Here is an 18,704-nt window from a genome sequence, read left to right on the forward strand (position 1 = left end):
TGTGAGGTAGGCATTGTCATCCCCATTTTACAGATGAAGGAACTAAAGCGCCCTGCCCAGCTGGCTGCTGATGGACGGGGACTGAAATTCTGCCTCTGCCCTTGGGGGTTTGTTAGATCTCACAGAGAAGATAGTTTGGCTCCACCTGCTGCTCGAGGTGGCAGTGAAGTTGCTAAGGCACTTGGAATGTGAATGGCCATAATTAGGCCTCTGAGTTTAGTCCCAGGCTGAGCAAAGGAGAGGAAGTTCATGTCTGGACTGGTGCTCGCAGGCCCTGTACTTCCTTTGTTCAGCTTTGGTGTCAGCTGGAAGGGTTGGCTTTTTTCCCTTAAACTAAGCTTCTAATTCAGACAGACATCAAAATCCAAGGTAAGGCCTGAAACCTTGGGTTTCTGCAGATTTAACATGTTTGTGGCTGCTTGAGGCTGCCTGAAGGACAAACGCCGGGGTTAGGGGGCTGGCCAGGCTGTGCCGTGGAAGGGTGCCTGTAGCTGGACACTCAAACCACCCCAGCAGAGAGTGGCCCCAGGAGTGTGGAGTCAGCTCCTTGGGAGGAGTGTGGTGTTTGGCTTGGGATTGAGCATAGGTTAATTCCCTGTCTTTCTTTCCTTCCCCACATGGACGATTCTCAGCTCTCTGTGTGGGTGAAACACTGGAGACTTAAAACTTTGGCATCTATCTGTTTTAGAATGCATGTGAAAGCAGGATTGTTGAAAATATAATGCTTGCTTAAATGACTGCCCAGAGGGCACCTTTACATTCCAAGTAGGGTGCCTTAGAATCACGTAGCAAAGATCAGCTGAGGGAGAGTGTTCTGTAGGAGTGAGATTGGCCATGCTGTCCAGAATAAAGTAGATTTTGTGTGTGGGGCCCCTGGAGCAAAACTGTTGGTCTTCAACCTCGGAGCTGCCACTCCCTGACTGTGACCTCAGGCAAATTACTTAATAAGAGCTAACACTTGACAGGTTTTGTAAGCCGTTTGCATAGGATAACTCATTTAGTCCTCAAAATCAACTCTAAGGAAGGTATGAGTCTTGTCCCCTGTTTACTGAGGAGGAAACTGAGGCACAGGAGATTATGTAACATGCCATTTACAGACAGCTAGTAAAGGGCAGAACCAGGATTCAAATTCATGCAGTCTGGCTCCTGAGTCCGTGGTCTTAACCACAACCACTGTGCTTTACTGTTGCATTTGAGCTTGCAGAACATTCATTTCCTTATCTGTAAGTGCATGTTATTATAATAACCCCTGCTGCGTGGGGTTGCTGAGGGATAAATTGAGATAGTCTGTAGGAAGAGTTTGACACACACTAAGTGCTCAATAAGTGTTGGCTTTTGTTATTATTCATCATAAGCTGACACGTCTCCCTCTCGTTTTTACCAGCTATTTTCCATTGTGCCTCCTCTTGGGGCCATAGGAAGTGGGTAGAACCAGAGGGCTTGTATTCGTAGCTAAGTTCAGAAAAGAAAACTGTCCCAGAGCATATAGTAGGTGCGTTAATGTGCTGTTCTTGGGCCTCCTGACCTCGGTAAACCTCTGATGGGGTTGCACGCTACCTTTCAACCATACACGATCCATTCCTGTTTGAAAACCAACAAAATCTTCCCCCTGCATAGTTTCACTACCCACAGTGCCCACGGAGCCCAAGGACTCACATCTGACAGGATAAATCAAGAGTTCTGTACATCAGAAGTTGTGGTGCAACCTTGACCTGTGGTGGTACCCAAGTGCTGAGGAGAGGTCTTCTCTAGGGGGCAGGGTTACTACCTGTGCTGTGTCTGCTCACTCCCAGCCTGCCTCCACTTCCCTGGGCCCCATAAGGTCAGAGAGGTGCGATGTTAGTCTAGGAAGGAGGAGGGCAGGAGACTTCCTCTGGGTGGATTCTATGCAGCCAAAGGAGGAGACGAGAATGGAGGCGATTATCCTGGCTAATTTTCCAGGACTGTTCCCAGTAATCCAGGTGAACACCTTACCTCTCTTAGGCCTAGCACCAGCCCCACCAGTTTTCTCCCCTCCATTACCTACACAGGATGAAGATTTATGTCACTGCAGAAAAGAGTTTAATGACATGTAAGGAAAGATTCTTGTCTATAAAAGTGATTTAAAGGTAATGAGAAGATGAACAATCTCCATCCATGAGGACTTTAAAACTTTTAAAAAATAGTTTTCCTAATTAGAAGAACATACATACATTCCTATTTTGAAGCTATAAGAAACTATCAATCAATTCTCTGTCCATGTTTCAGAAACAATCTTCTACTATTTTGGAGTATTTTAAGACTGATTAAAAGTTGCACATATAAATATAATTTTTTTCACAAAATTGGGATTATTTTGTACTACAGAACATTGTTTTATTCACATATTATGTTTTATCACAAGAATTCTCTCTCTTCATTAAATATATATTTTTAGAAACACATGGACACATTAAGTATTAGGGTGGGCAGCCACTGGTATCGGGTGGGTTTGCAACATGAAGTCAGGGTGATGGATCAGGAAACCTGTGTGGAAATAGTCCTTGTTCTCTTTAGTAGACTAAAGCAAATTTAGTCTACTAAAAATTAATTCTTAAATTAAAAATATTAATTTCCTTAACTAAAGCAAATTAAATCTAGAAAAAATTAATATTGTTGTATAATACAATGTGTTTTATGATACAACTCCAGCGTTGATTTTGGAAGGTCCTTTTTCAGTGTGGGCAGGCTAGGAAAGGAAAAGAAACACAAGTGAACAGAGAAGGATGGTTGTGAGTGTACCTGATGGAGACCCACGAGGACCTGGGAAGTGGGGAGAGGGGGGCTGGTGATCTGATCAGACTAGGATTGACAACTCACTGAGCTTGAGGCATGTCCCTCAGCTGTGCAGGTGAGCTGAGAGAACTTGTGGTGATGGTCATGCTGGTCACCAAATATTCCAGATCTCCTTCCAGGGCATATGGTGGGGTGGTAGTTCCCTGATCCCTAGTGGTTCATATGGCCATGTGGCATGTTTTGGCCAATGCAAAGCGAGTGGAGGTGTGCCACTCTTAGGTGGAAGCTTTAAGAGCTAGCACAAAGCCTCCCATGTTCCCTCTGCCATAGCAACTGGCGGGGCTCCAGAGGTGGCAGACCCTGTCTGGTCCTGGAACAAGGATGACACAGACCAGAACCCACAAATAACCAGTAACAGATACCCTTCCTTTGAAGGAGGCAGAGTATGCTCGTGGGTTCTTGCAGGGAGCTGACTTGATATAGATGGGCACTGTGGTAATGGCATTTGCCCCTGTGGATCCAGATATTAATTCAGGATGGAAAGTGGAAGAGACTGAGCCTCAGTAGAGGCTAGAGCCATCTTTTCAGAAACAGAACACACCAGAATAAAGATAACCAGAGGGTTGTAGGGGGCTTCTGGGAGCCACAGAGAACAGACCTGATGTGGGCAAAAATTGTAACTTCCAGGTTACTGTACTGTAGACCTTGGGGGGCAGGGAGGGGGACAAGAGGACCAGAGCAGTGTTGGAGAAGAAATTCCAGCTTGGGACCAGAGAGGGTGAGCCAGGACCCCACCTGGAATGACTAATTTTACGTGTCAACAGGGCTATGGTGCCTAGTTGTTTGGTCAAACACTAGTCCAGATGTTGCTATAAAGATATTTTATGGATGTGCTTAACATCTACAATCAGTTTACTTTAAATAAAGGAAGTTATTCTTGACAATGTGAGTGGGCTTCATCTAATCAGTTGAAGGTTTTAAGAGCAAAGACTGAGGTTTCCTGAGGCCAATTCCTCAAAATAAATCTTTTTCTCTCCCCAACCCCCTCCTCTCCCTCTCTCTCGCTCTCTCTCTCTCTATATATATATACACACACACATATACATACATATATAATATTTCTGTAATTAAAAATATTTTCTGTAACTTCAACTTTCTCAATGTCTGTTTTTAGTAATTCTCCTGTTCTTGTAGTTATTCAGTAAACCTGTTTAAAAAACAAAAGAGATGCATTGTGCATATTTGGGAGGCAGTCACTTGGGAAGAAATTGGCAGAGTCTGGCTTTCTCTGCAGAGGGCCTTGGGGAAGCAGGTCCAGCTCCCAGGGCCCAGGGGAAGAGGGGGCCTCTGCCTGCTGGATGATAAAGCATCTTCCAAAGAAAGGGCGGCTTAGTATTCCAAAGACCTCATTTTACCACACTTCTTCTCATTCCCCTCAAATCATCAGATCCACTGACCAAAAGCCAAGTTGCTCTTCAGGATTTTTTTGTTCAGCTTTTTAAAGAATCTTTTCCCATCCCAAAACTGTTCCATATGTGTAGAAAGGAATTATCAGCTGTGTTCACATTCCGCTGATCACGTTCCTGAAGGGACAAACCACAGGGCAGAAAACAATATCTTTATGGCAGTTTTGCTTGGAACCCAAGTGGAACTTTTCAGGGAACTCAGTTCTGCAAACATGTGTCAGTTGAAGGTAAAGTTGTGAAATGGGCCAATTTTGTACTTGGCTTCTCCTTTGGGGAAATCTTTGTGTTCTATCTTTCCCTTGCCTCTTCTTTGGGTCCCCCTCCCTCCCCAGAGCCCCCTCCATGCCTCTTTGTGCCCTCAGCTTGCTGTCACCAGCTCTCACTGTGCACCAGTGTCTGGACGATGCCTGCTGGAGCTCAGAAATTTCCTCCTGGAACCATCAACCTTTCTTTGACCCTGGTCCCACCTTCAGGTTCATAACAATAGTGAGTGACTGCACCATTGCTAATGTTCTAACTCACTCCCGCTTAACTCAAGGAGTTACCTAGTCTTGTTACAAAGCCTTGCTCCTCACTTATTGTTGGAGATCTAGGATTGGAACAGTCACTTCCAAGTTCCAGCCACCCAGTGGTATGCTGGAGCTAGCTCGCATGGGCTCCTGAGAACGGGCAGTGAAATATTCGGAAATTTTCTGAGCCGATTGTTAAACTGTGAGTAGTTAGAAATTGGCCATAGTGGGAGTATTTGTCCCATTGGAAATTGGCCCACTTACCAATATGTCACTGTATTTATCCTCCTCACTTGCTGTAAGGTGTCAAAGTGAAGTGCTACAGAAAAATCCCACCAGCCACAAGGTGTGGGCTGTGAGTTGGAAAGTGGAGTGGAGGAACTTCATATCTCATCTATGGACAGGAAGAACTTTTATTGTTTTTCCCTTTTGTCCTCATTAAATTTTACAATTATTTTGATTACCTTAATTTATGATTATGACCTGCCATGTATTTCTTGTTTAAACAACCTTGTAATTGTTTTCTTCTGTATCCTGATTGAAATCTCCTTCGGGAAAGGTGATGTGTTTTATAATAAGAGATATATTTTAGGAGCAATGTACCACAATTAAAATTAACATATGCTGGGGTGAATCGTGGGGCACCAAGGAAGATGTATTTTGGTTTGTTGAATGTTAACTGGGGCTGAAGCAAGTAACTAAAAGGTCAAAATGAGCCTGGGACACTTAATTACTATGCATTCAAAGAGAAGCTCTCAGAGGCTGAGTGAGGCCCAGGCCACTCCTAATTTCTTAGGCTTCTAAAATATTAAAAAATGGAGAAGTGCTTTGTATATAGATAGAGCCTTTTAAAAGGATGAGAGGTTCAGTTCTGGAGGAGCTAATGCCCCTTTTCTAGAATCCACCATGGTTAGAACATGAAGTCAATGACTTTTTGTAGGATGACTGTCTGCCTCTCCCCCAGCCTGTGGGCTCTATAAGGACCCAGACTGTATTCCACATCTGTAACCCCAACCCCTGGCACAGTGCCAGGCACCCAATGGGTGCTTCCATAGTGATGGTTTAAAGAAAGGCAAGAGACAGTATGTGGTGCTGAAGTTGGTGAGGTCTCCCTTCTCTAGCCAGTGGTTCCCGGACTTTGAATTTCATAGGTGAGCACAATTTTCAAATAATTTTGAGGAGAAGCATGAGATTTCCAGACTTCTTACTCAAGTACGAAGTGTCAAGTAATGTCACTGAAAACAAGTCAACAGCTACTGTCTCCTGGGACTAATATTTTATTATTAATATAAAGGATTAGGAGGAATAACTTCCCAGGAAAAGAGATGACAACTTTATATTGATACTATCTATTGATAAACACATTGATATCCATCTATATTTTATATCCTTGGATATGTCTTTGGCATATATCCTATATCCTTGCTGGATACTGGAGAACTTGAGTCCTGAGGATTTCATCAGAGTTCAAAGAACATCTTTAGATCAGCCGTGGTTCCTATTAAACCAGCAGAGGAAAATTAGGTAATAATCCTAGGCACCACTTAGTGATTGTCTGCGCATTATGTGGATGTAGGTTATTCATTACTTGGCCTATGAATAAACATGAAAGCCATTCAGTGTCTGAGACTGGACCATTCCTTGAACATCTGCAGACCAGGACTGGTGTGGCCTTGAGTTCTGAAGATACTTGGAGATGGAAGAGATGATTCTTCTTCTCTCCCCTTTGGCTTTACATGGATAAAATGATCTTGGGTACTCTTAAATTTGAGGATTTCCCAGGGTTCTCAGGATCAAGCTTGACCTTGCGGGAATGGCAAACCTCAGGCTCATCAGGAACTCTCTAGACTAGATCCTGGGTCTCTATTCCATTATCTGGAAATGTGAGCATTTAGCTGGTGGACTGCCAATGTCTATGAGGTTGATATAGACTAAATTCCAGGGATTTGGCTCAAACTTGACCAGTTTTAGAAATATAGTGAATATGTAGATCAGCTGTTTGTGCTAAAAAGGAATCTGCTCCTACATTTGACAACATACTTTGTATTGCTTTGTCTGAGATCTTTGCTTCTCAAACATTATCAATAGACTTGTATTCAGTTACCTACTATATGCAGAGATAAGTGGTGGACCATTAGGGGCCTCACAAAAGAAAGTATTCTCCTTACTTCCCCTGTGCCATTGAAGCATTTCATCTAGCAGGGGAACTACGATTGGTAGATATGATTTTAAAATTTAAAACAAAGAAATAAACCAACACTCTCCTCCAGCAAATTAGTATATAAAATGGACAAATTAAGAGTAGAAGCAACAAGACCTATAAACATTCATGGAGAGTAGAGATTTCCAGCTGGAATGTTTAGGAAGAGTGTTAAGGAGGGGGTGAGCATTTGGCTGGGCTTTGAATATTGGAAAGAATTTCCAAGGTAGTAAAGGCATCCCAGGTAGGGCCTGTGTAAGGGGCCCAGGGGTAAACACAGGTGTGCTTGGGAGTTAGAGGTTAAAGCAGCTTGGTTTGGGCAAAAGGCTTCGGGAGCACTGGGAGATCAGGTTGGCCTGCCTGTAGAGAGTGTGGAATGCAGAGCTAAGGAGAACAGGCTAAAGTTCTCTGAAAAATTAGAACCATCAAATGTTTCTTTTTTTCTCTTTCTTTCTCCTTCCTTCCTTCTTTCCTTCCTTCCTTCCTTCCTTCCTTCCTTCCTTCCTTCCTTCCTTCCTGCCTTCCTGCCTGCCTTCCTGCCTTCTTGCCTTCTCTCTTTCTTTCTCCTCTTCTCTTTCATTTCTTGCAACATAGTAAATAGAAGGGATTCTACTTTGTACAGACCCAGCTGACTAGTGAGATGGCACCCATTTCCTTCAGATCAGAGCGTGCACTTATGGATCATCCCAACTCAGCCACCAAGAATGGGATGGATCGGCTTGAGTTCTTTGGACACTGAGTTCGTGTGTGCTGGAGTTTGGGGCCTGAGTGTAATTTCCTTTAGAGACAGAGGATCGCTTTGAGCCTCCTCCACTCAACTTGTTTATAAAAATCCTGGAGAATTATTTCCCAGGCTATGGGTGGGGAAGCCAGTATGTTTAGTAGTGATCCTATAAACAAATGATGCTTTGTGCAACAGGAACAAATGGGGCAAAATTATTTTTGTGATTTGAAGAAATCGCTGATTTCTGGGCTGGCTGAGGCAGCTTGTATCCTCCTATGCTGATTTTCTCTCTCAAGGAGCGTATTACTTATCTTTACTGGCAATACTTAAAATCTTCTCATTTCAAACTGAATGTGAGTATCTAGAAATTGACGTGTGGCTGTGCGGTTCTCTTGGGAGTTCAGATCCCCTGGATGAAGTACAGGAGGGAACAGATACAAAGGAATGACAGCCCTAATTTCAATAGTGCACTCATCATGAGTGCATACCAAGGATTGCACCTTGCAGAGAAATCTTTGTGATTTTGAATCTTAAGTTTCTCATTAATATGATCAGTTTGAGAAATGGTAGACTATCAAGCCTACATATATTTTTAAAATTACTATTGTCTTCTATTATTCTTTAGAGCAGCATGTTTTATTTGAAAATTAGAATGAGTTGAGGCAGAGAGCAAAGCCCAAAGTGGGGTCTTTTTTGCCCTGAACTGTAATGAAGATTCAATGGCTAATTCTTTAAGTCAATAATATTGAGATTTTGGCCAGAGGATGAATCTCCCATGCTGTCCTGTCAGGAAGTCCTGAGTATTATGGGCCAAGTGGCCACAGGCAGGGTTGACTTTATATACAGATGGACAGAAGGTTGTGCCATGCAGGCAGCTATACCTGGTGCCTGAAATTCATCATGGCCAGGAGATAGGGATTTTAACAACGATATTTGATCTGGAATGCTTGACACATGATTGACCAAGCAGGGTGTAAAGAAACTCAGACAGAAGGGGTGGAGGTCACAGAAGGAAGACTGTGGGGACAGCACAGCAGAGAGGCCCGAGCAACCCTCCCCTGAGTGTTAGGGACACAGGAGGGAATAGCAGGGTCAGAGGACGGAGCTGCAGGCCACCAGGGGCTCTTGTGAGAGTTCCCTCCCAATTTTTCCCCTTGCAGAAAATGCCCCCAGTCTACTTACAGCCCCTCTTCCATTATTTCTCTTTAATAGTGATTAAATGCATTAGCTAGATTTGTCTTCAGACTCCTAGGAGTAAAGGTAATAGACTGTGGGCCAGGAACAAAGAAGGAAAGTCTGAGTAGTCTTGCAAGAGGACTTCCAGAATAATCTATTATGCTTGGTAATAAATATTTAGACTTTTCCTATAAGGTGCCAAGTTTGTGATCTAGTTTTAAGTCCTTTGCAATCTATCCATCCATCTAATAATATGCCAGGCCCAGCAATGTGGCTTTCACAAAACACAAAATTCTAAAATGTTAGAAGAAAAAAATGTTTAGTGATCATTTGATCTAAACGTTTTTGAAAAAAAAAAAAATTTTTTTTTTGTTCTTTTTAAAGCAGTGCAAGCTCTTCTTCAAAAGGAGCCAAACCAAGAAGTCCAATGTAAAGTCATTTAAAAATGGAGCAGCTTTGGTCAACCCCAGCAGTTCTTCTGACACAGCCATGAAGAGAGGTAAAACAATTTGCCCGGAGAATGACTCGGCAGGCCCCAAAATCCTGGTCTATGATACACAACCCAATGCTCTGTTCTCTGCATCATGTGGTATTAAATAATGAACTGATAAACGATCCACAAATCTGAGTCAGAGAACTGCTGGTGTGAAGGTGCAATGTGGTGCTGCCATTGAAAAGCTGCAGAATGTTTAGTCAATAAATACGTGGGGATTTTGTACACAGAGGAGGGAAAGAGGAAACCTGGGATGGAGAGTTTTCTTGTAGATCTGATTCTGGGGACATTGGGAGGACAAGAAGAATTGTACTAGAAGGAAATTTTGCTGCTTAAGTCCTTCTGTATAATGGTGATTCACTATTGTGTTGGTTTGCACTCATGTCTTTATTTTTTATATTTATTACATGAAAAAAGTATGTACATCTGTGTACAGTTTAAGAATAAAAATATGTACACCTATGTATCTCACCCTACCCTGCTGAAGGATGAGAATGTTTCCAGTGCTATTCAACCTTACTGCATGTGCCAGCTTTAACTGAACCCCTTGCCTCCCCAGCCACGAGTATGAGTTTTGCATATTTTCTTGCTTTTAATAGTAGTTTTATCACTATATATGCATCTCTGATTAATCTATTGTTTAGTTTTGTGTGTATTTAACTCACAGAAATGGAACCATTTTTTGTCTTGCTTCTTGTGCTCAACATCATACTCTAGACCATTTCTGTTGTTGCAGAAAGTTCTGTCGGACTACGTATCTCTGGATGTTAATCAATGATGTTGATCATCAACATACATTGCTGTGTAATGTTTTACTATCTGAATAGCTACCATGAATTTAGTCATCTTATAATTGCTGGATATTTGGTATCTTTCCACGTTTTGCTTCTACAAAATACTTCTATTAATATTGTACCTGTCTTCTTGTGCAAGATTTTCTCTAAGGTATACACCTGGGAGTAGGCATGCTTGGTGAAGAGTGGGAACATTTTTAAATTTCACCAGGTAATAACTAACTCCCTATTTATTAGACCTCAGGTTCTTACAATTGAATTAACACAATCCAATTGCATTAAACATAGACCTTGGCTCTTGACACACTATCATCATTGGACCATAAAAAGGCCTTCTCTCTTTTTGTTTGTCCTTCCTATCTGTATCTATCTATCTAGCTATCATCTATCTATCTATCTGTTTATCTATCATCTATCCATCCTAATGAACATACCATCCAACCAAGAATAGATTTTTACCAATTACTCAACGATTATTTGTGTTATCTTATTGTATCCTGTCCTTTTGACTCTCTTGAAGAAGTAACCACTATCCTGACACTTGTATTATTATTATTTTTTGCTTAAAAAAAGGGTTATTTTCACATAGATATATGCTGTGGTAGTAACAAATTACCTTTAACCCTAGTGGCTTCAGATAACAATTATTACTTAATGTCTTATAGTTTCTGTGGGTCAGGAATTCAGAGAGGGCACATCATGGTGGCTTGTCTTTGTTCTACAATGTCTGAGGTCTTAGCTAGGAGATGCAAAACCTGGGGGGGTGGGGCTGGAATCATCTGAAGGCTCGACTGAGGCTGATAGATCCATTTCCAGGGTGGTCCACTCACATGGCTGGCAAGATGGGGCTGGCAAGCTGGTTCCTCTCCACATGGGCCTCTCTCCACGTGGGCTTCCCCACAGGGCTATTGAGTGTCCTTTTGACATGGCAGCCACTTATTATGAGGGTTTCAGCCATTGTTTCTCTTAGCTGAGATTCCATCTCAAGGTGTAATATGATGCAAGTCATAACTTTGCTCCATTTTCTTGTTCGAGATAGATAAAGTTCTTGAATTTGTGAGAAAATAGTCTAAACTATTCGGGTGGAATTATAGTCTCTAGATTACCAGATGCAACCTAGAAAAGGAGCATGGGAGCCAATGAAGCCATTGGCTGAAAAAAGGCAACAAATCCTGGTCATCATTTAAGAGTACAGGAAACTAAGCAGAAAGTGCTGTCTGTCTTACTATTGTGGAAGAAAGAGATGGGATCACCCCTGAGATATTTTGTGCTGTGTTTGAGCCTGGACATTGGCCACAAGAAAGAAAAGATTTGTGTCCAGAAAAGAAGGCTGTGGGGAGATAAATAAAATCTAACATGAACATGGGAAGGTGACAAGAAGGAAGGGAGCAGGGAGAGGCAGGGACTGCTGTTTATGAAAACAGGGGGAAATGGTCAGTATTATTCAGCCTTGGAAGGAAAAGTCTTGACAGATGCATTCATAAAGCATTCACAAGTCCTGGATTTATAGCAAAGTGATCTTTGAAAGATATGATGATTAATTTTATGTGCCAAATTAGCTAGGCGAGGGTCTAGATGTAGCTGTAAAGGTGTTTTTTTAGATGTGAATCACATTTAAATCGGTTGGTTTTGAGTAAAGCAAGTCACTTCTATTATGTGGATGGGCCTCATCCAATTAGTTGAAGGCCTTCAGAAAAAAGACAAAGGTCCCTGAGAAAGGAAATTCTGCCTCCAGATTGCCTTCAGACTTGAGCTGCAACGTCCATTCTGCCCTGGGTCTCCAGCCTGCTGGCCCCGTACATTTTGGATGAACAGCCTTCACAATTACGTAAGCCAATTCTTTAAAACCAGTCTCTGGCTGTCTGTATGTACACACACCCTATGGGTTCTGTTTGTCTAATACAAAAGTAAACAATATAAGAAAGTCCCACTTCACATAGCAGGGAATACACTTTTGTTTCTCACTACTCAAGAAGTAGGGCAACTCTGACAATATATATTTACAAGGGTTATGTGTTTATGGTTGAGAGAGCTGGCTGTGGAAGGAACTACCAGGGTTTTGTTTTGGTTTTTGGTTTTTGGTTTGAGTTTTGAGCTGACGTTCTGAGATCACATCATAGAGAACAACTGCTTCCTTACATAGAATGCTTCTTGGGTCTCTGTCACTGCCCACATTCTAATCCAGAAAAACAGCTCTTCTGTTTTTATAGAAAAATTCTGCACATCTTCAACATTTTCTGATCTTCCAGGATGGGGTGTGTAGGAGAATCCATGGTGATGCCAGCACTTTGGGGTAGGATGAGGGCTAACACTCTAACAGCTGTTGGTAGGTTATACTTTTTTGCTAATAACCAGAATGGGGGGAGCCAGTTTCTAGTGGTTGGTAGAGGGTACACAGAACAACACTGTGGGTTCACATAACACTGTCAATAACACTGGCTGCCAAGCTCAAACTCTGTTTGAATGAAATTAACATCAAGACACAGAGTAAGAAAGAAAAAACACAATGCATTCTATTAAACAATCCCCTCTTGGACACCAGTTCAGTCAATGCCATAAAAAAACCCAATATATTAATGGATGAGAATAAGGTTCTTTTGTATATTTAACATGCTTCATCCAGAAAATCCAGGGAGTATTTTGTCTTGGATTTCTAGCTTCCTTCTCTAAAGATAATTTGAGTCAAGGATCCAGGTGTATTCCAATCCAACAAAAAATTTTCTCTAAATTATTCTATAAATAATTAAAGCCACAGGACCATATGAATATAGGAAAGCTGATGTTTAATGGGATCTCTAGACCCCAGGAGGGTAGGTACTGTATCTTTCTAGTTCATCCTCATGCTCAGGTATCAAGCTCAGTGCCTGGCACATAATAAATGCACAAAACAATTGGATTAATAAATTAGTAACACAAAGTGGCTTGGGGTTTTCTTTCTATTTACATATGTATTAGGTAGAATGATTGGGCTTTTATATCTTAATTTGTCAATACCATCTAATGATATTTAACTCTTGGATATTGTTTGGCATGGCTTAGCATGGTTTAGTTTTCTTTCTTGAAATAAAGAAAGTAAAGATCCAATAAGGCAATTTTGGTGGAAATGAGCATCTGGGGAGATGGAATTGGATTCCTAATTGGAGGCCCTAAGAACATTCATGCTTGAATTCTTTTGGGGTGAGAGAGTATCACCCTCCAGATCTTAAGAGTTCTTAAAAGAGAGGTGTAGTGTTTCAGAAACAACCCTTTCAAGCCTTAATGCCTTTCATCAAAGGCTTTTAAAGCACTTTGCCTTCAACAGAGCCCATGTCTACCTCCAGCCCAGCTTACACACATGCCTCCCTTTGAGGTCAATGGAGGCTAATAGTGCTGAGAAAACAAGCGAATGCATGTTGTGGAGGCTGCAACCCAGTCATATGTCAGTCTTGCATGCGAGTGTGCACCTGAGACTTCAAAGAAGTCAGTGTAGGCTGAAATGAAATCAAGCATGAGGTCCAGAGGAAACCAGCTGCATGGTGGAGGGACTTAGGTCTAACAACATGGAATAGTTTGCCACTGGAGGTAGTAAGGTCCTTGTTCTTGGAGATATTCATGCTTAGGCTCTCAGACCACTTGGTGGCAATGCTGAGGTGGTGGGGCGAGCAGGACCTACGCTCAAGATGGAGGAACAGGCTTCATGGTCTCCAGGAAGCCCCATCCCTCCGTGTCTGTGAATCTATGAAATCAACTCTGCTTCCCCTTTCTGGAATGAGTCATCAGAAATCTTTGATTCAGTTGGACCCTCTCCTACTCACATTGCCCCCGTTACTCAAGTTTAGTGAGAAAGAGGTGAATGACTCCCACCCTCAAAGTCTCACTGGAGTCAGATATGAGTTCAAAAAGGAGCTTCCAGGGTAGATTTTGGGACTAGGGTACATTCACCACTCGTGTTCCAAATGAGGACCCTGAGTCCAGAAGGAGTCTGAATCACCAGTGATTTGGTTGGCTTTCCTTTGTATGCCTGTCAAGGCAGAACATGGGCCTGGTAGATTTTATCATGGTTAATCAAGTCATTAACTGTTGGTGTTGAGTTTTCTTGGAGATCTGTGTCTGAATGTGTTTGCTTCAGGGAAATAATTGTGATTGCTTAGTCTTGTGAGTGGTTCTCACTCATAATCACCTCGAGGGCTTGTTTAAAGACAGACTGCTGGGCCCCACCCTCAGGTTTTCTGATTCAGTAGGTCTGGGGTGCAGCGAGAGAATCTGCCTTTTTAACAAGTTTCTAGGTGTATTAGTTTTCTATTGCTGCTGTAACAAATTACCGCTTAAAACAACACAAATGTATTACCTTACAGTTCTGGAGGAGGTCAGAAGTCCAATACGGGCTAAAATCACAGGGCTAAAATCAAGATATTGGCAGAACTATGTTCCTTTTTTGGGGCTCTAGGGAAGAATCCATTTCCTTGCATTTTTCCAGCTTCTAGAGGCTGCTGGGATGTCTTGGCTCAGCCCTTTCCATCTCTAAAGCCAGCAACGGCTGGTTGAGTCTTTCTCAGGTGCCATCTCTCCGGTTCTGATGTTTCTGCCTCCTTCTTCTCCATTTAAGGATCTTTGTCATTATACTGGTCTCACCTGGATAGCCCAGAATAATCTCTTTATTTTAAAGTAAAATGATTAGCAGCCTTAATTTCATCTGCATTAATTCCCTAATTCCTCCTTGCCATGGAGCATAATATATTCACAGGTTCCAGAAATTAGTATGCGGACATCTTTTGGGGGTGGGTCATTATTTTGCCTACCACACCAGGTGACACTGATGCCGCTGGTCTGGGGACGACACTTTGAAAACCTCTGGTTTAGCAATTGGAGAGACTACATAGAGGTTGCATAGTAATAGGGAAGATTGCTTGTCAATAAAAGTATTCAGGAACACACATGTCTTATGGAAAATTGGCATTTGGTATGGTTTAAAATTGTGTGAAACTATTATGCAAACTACTACTTTGTAAACCATCAATCCCAAGATCCTTGTGAATGGATATCCAAATTGAAGGAACAAAGGCCCATTTCCAGGACTCTAGCACGTTGCCCTTCCCCCATCAGTCTAAGTCACCCCTTGTGCCAGATTGCCTTTGCCCCTGTGGTGGTCACTGCCTGCCATGCTCTTCCCTTTCCATTTACCTAGTGAGACCCTGCCCCTTTTAAAGCCTCAGTTTGGAAACTCCCTCTGCCATGATGCCTCCTCTAATTGCTCTAGCTGAAAGTTATCTTTTTTGCTAGTTTCCTGGATGCGTGTGAACACGAGATCACTTTTTCCCGTAACAGTGCTGTGAGGTAGGCAGTCTGCCCATTTCAAGAGAGAGCAAGGCCACAACAAGTTCAAGTGAGCTACTCAAGCTCACCCAGCACTCACAGGTCTGGGGACTTGGTGTCTAATACTGTGACTCTGAATCTGAGCTTGTCCATTGCTGCAATGAGAGGTGGGCATTTCAGGAGAGGGTGATCACTAGCGGTGGGTTCCAGGTTGACTGACCAGAATTTGGCCTCAGGTGAGCAGGATAGCTTCTGGAGGATCTGGCCTCCTCTTTAAGCTCCCTTCTTGTCAGTCTCTGTCAGAGGAAAATTCTCTCTTGTTATGGTGCTCTTTATTGGGTAGCACCTTTTTTTTTTTTAAACTCTTGCAAATGGAAATAGAGTTCCTTGCTTGGGAATTTAACTTGTCAAATATAAATGCTGTCATTTTAATTATATGTGCAACTGAGATGAGCTGCTGTCGTTCACAGCTTCATTCCTGGAGTTTCGAAGAAAGAGACTGTTGGATGATGAGAACCACAGATTTAGGAGGAAGGTTTTAAAAATCAGATACCAATGACAACATGTTTTCTACAATCTGTAAACTTTATGTACCATGACATAAGTGGTCATTATTTTTTTTTTTCCTTTCGCTTTGAATAAAATCTTGATTATCTGGCTGATTCTGGTCTGGGTGAAAGGTTATATGATTAGATTAGCTCTGTGGGATGGGAGAGGCAAGTGGAGGGGCAAAGACGTATGAAAAATTATAACCTGAGGGTAGTAATTTTTTAAAACAAATGTATGAATAGATGGTGATTCATTCAGCATGTCTTTTTTTTTTTTTTTTTTTTAAAGCAAGCATTTATTTTACTGTTGGGTGGGTAGGAGAAAAACAGTGGATGAACATGGGATTAAGACATAGACCTTTATGACTTTTGATTTTTTTCCTATCACTAGTCATCCCTGGAAAACTCTCCAAGCCCTCTGCATTCATTTCCTTGCGGATGTGGATGGTGAGGCTGGGATCGATGTTTACCTGCCTGTTCGGAAATCTTGTTGGGTCAGTTCCCCTGACTGGTCATGAGATAGGGCCCAGCCCAGCAGGTGTGTCCCTAAAGTGCATCTGTCATCAGAAAGGGAATTCCTTCGCGCTGCAGATGAAGGGTGATTGCATGTCAGGTGAGTGCTGGGTCCCTGCCAAGCTTGTGTGGGTTTCGGCTTTTGGAAGTATCCTAGGATGTAAGGGAACATTCCATTGTTAACCCAGAGAGTGAAAATTCACTGTAATGTGATTAATACCGTGATGAAAGGTGCATCTCCTTCACATTCTTAGGTTATTCCTTGTATGTTCAGGAGAAATGTTAAATTTATTGACTTTTTGATATTTTTATCAAAATTCAACAGTTCCTAATGCACTCCATCATGTCCTTAAGCAATGTCAGAACATGAAATTGACAGGTTAAATCACCTCCTGATTAACGGCCAATGAACATCCTCAAAATAGACTTCTTAGTATTTCACTGGTTACTAAATCAAGATATTTCTAGAATAAGAGACCCAGTTTCAAGATCAATAGATAACCAAAACTTTAGGAGATGGTGTCTTCACTCTGCCATGATTGTAAAGAAAATAATAATAATTCACATTTATGGAGTGTTACTTACATCATATATTACTACATTTAATCCTCATGACAACCCAATGAAATAGGTGCTATAAAAATCCTCACTTCACTGATGAGGAAACTGAGGCTTAGAAAACTTAACCAATTTGCCCAAAGTGACACAGCTAGTGAGTTCCAAAACTGAGATTCATATCAATCATTCTGACTCTAGAAATTATGCTTTATTTACTGTTTCCTTATACTGCCAGGGATAATCGCTCCCTCCTTCCCTTCCTTCTGTCCTTCCTTCCTTCCTTCCTTCTCTCTTTCTACAGAATTTGTTCTTTTCTGTCTCTGTTCATTCTTCTTTATATTATTTATTTATTTATTTTTTGAGACAGGTCTTGCTCTGTTGCCTGGGCTAGAGTGCAGTGGCATCATCATAGCTCACTGCAACCTCAAGCTCCTGGGTTCAAGCGATCCTCCTGCCTCAGCCTCCTGAGTAGCTGGGACTACAGGTGCATGCCACCATGGCTGCTAATTTTTAAAATTTTTTTGTCGCGATGGGGTCTTGCTATGTTCCCCAGGCTGGTCTTGAACTCCTGGCCTCAAGTGATCCTCTCAATTTGGCCTCCCAAAGTGCTGGGAATACAGGTGTGAGCCGCCTCACCCAGCCTTCCTTATGATTTAGTTCTACAGACATTGAAGAAGCACTTGCTATGTGCTAGGCATGATGTTAAGAGGAAAGGATTCAAAGATGAGAAAGACTCAGATCCTACCTGCAAGAAACTTGCAAGTATCTTTGCTTCTTTATCTCAACTTTCTCCTCCTCTTCCTCCTCCCTCCTCTCCTTCCCCTTTGCCTCCTCCTCCTCTGCATCGTCTCCATCATCACTGGCACACATAGCAGATGACTGGGGCTACTCTACCAAGACTTCTTAAGAATTTTCCCTTTGAGTGAACCTTAAATGCTGAAGGTAGAAAAAGCTGAAAGTCAACTATTTCCTTGTCAGGGGAATTCTGATGGGAGAAAGGCAGACCTGAAAGGAAATGGTGCTAATAAATACCAGCAAGATGTGGACAGATTGACAGCCAGAGCCTTCCAAATGGAACAGGGCAGAGGTGGAGAAGGGGAAGATAACATTCAGTCCATGATCACTCCCAGGGTCATAGTGATCTGCTTGTATATGTACGGTGGGTGTGTGCACACAAGAAATGAAGTGGTTGGACAGAGTTATTCAGATTAATCTACCAGAAAGATTAAGGGAAATAGGGAGGGAAGGAAAGAAAATGATTGATTGCAATTTCTGAATAGATTTTTTTGGATAAACTTTACATGCTATTTCGAACTCTGTGCCTGCTCATGAAAATCCAGGGGAGATGTTCTTGTTTGAACTATTTTTAGACATTCACTTTGCTTTTAATATCAGTTGAATGACATGGATTATTTAAAAAGTACAATGCCCAGGGACCTAAAGAAACTCCTGTGAGGTCGTATGGATTCCATTGGCAGAACACAACCTGCTTCTCCCATGTTTTATTCCATTTGTTTCAAATGTCCAGAATTTAATGAGAGTTGAATTCATAACTGTATTTCTGAGAGTTACTGCAGATCAAGTGAAATCATGCATGGAAAAGCACATGCTACATGATTAAAACTTATCATGAAATCACAGGTGAGGAAAGAAAATGATTGGAATCATTTTCAATCA

This window comes from Propithecus coquereli, unplaced genomic scaffold, assembly GCF_000956105.1.
Source record: "Propithecus coquereli isolate 6110/MARCELLA unplaced genomic scaffold, Pcoq_1.0 Scaffold110, whole genome shotgun sequence".
Lineage (NCBI taxonomy): Eukaryota > Metazoa > Chordata > Mammalia > Primates > Indriidae > Propithecus > Propithecus coquereli.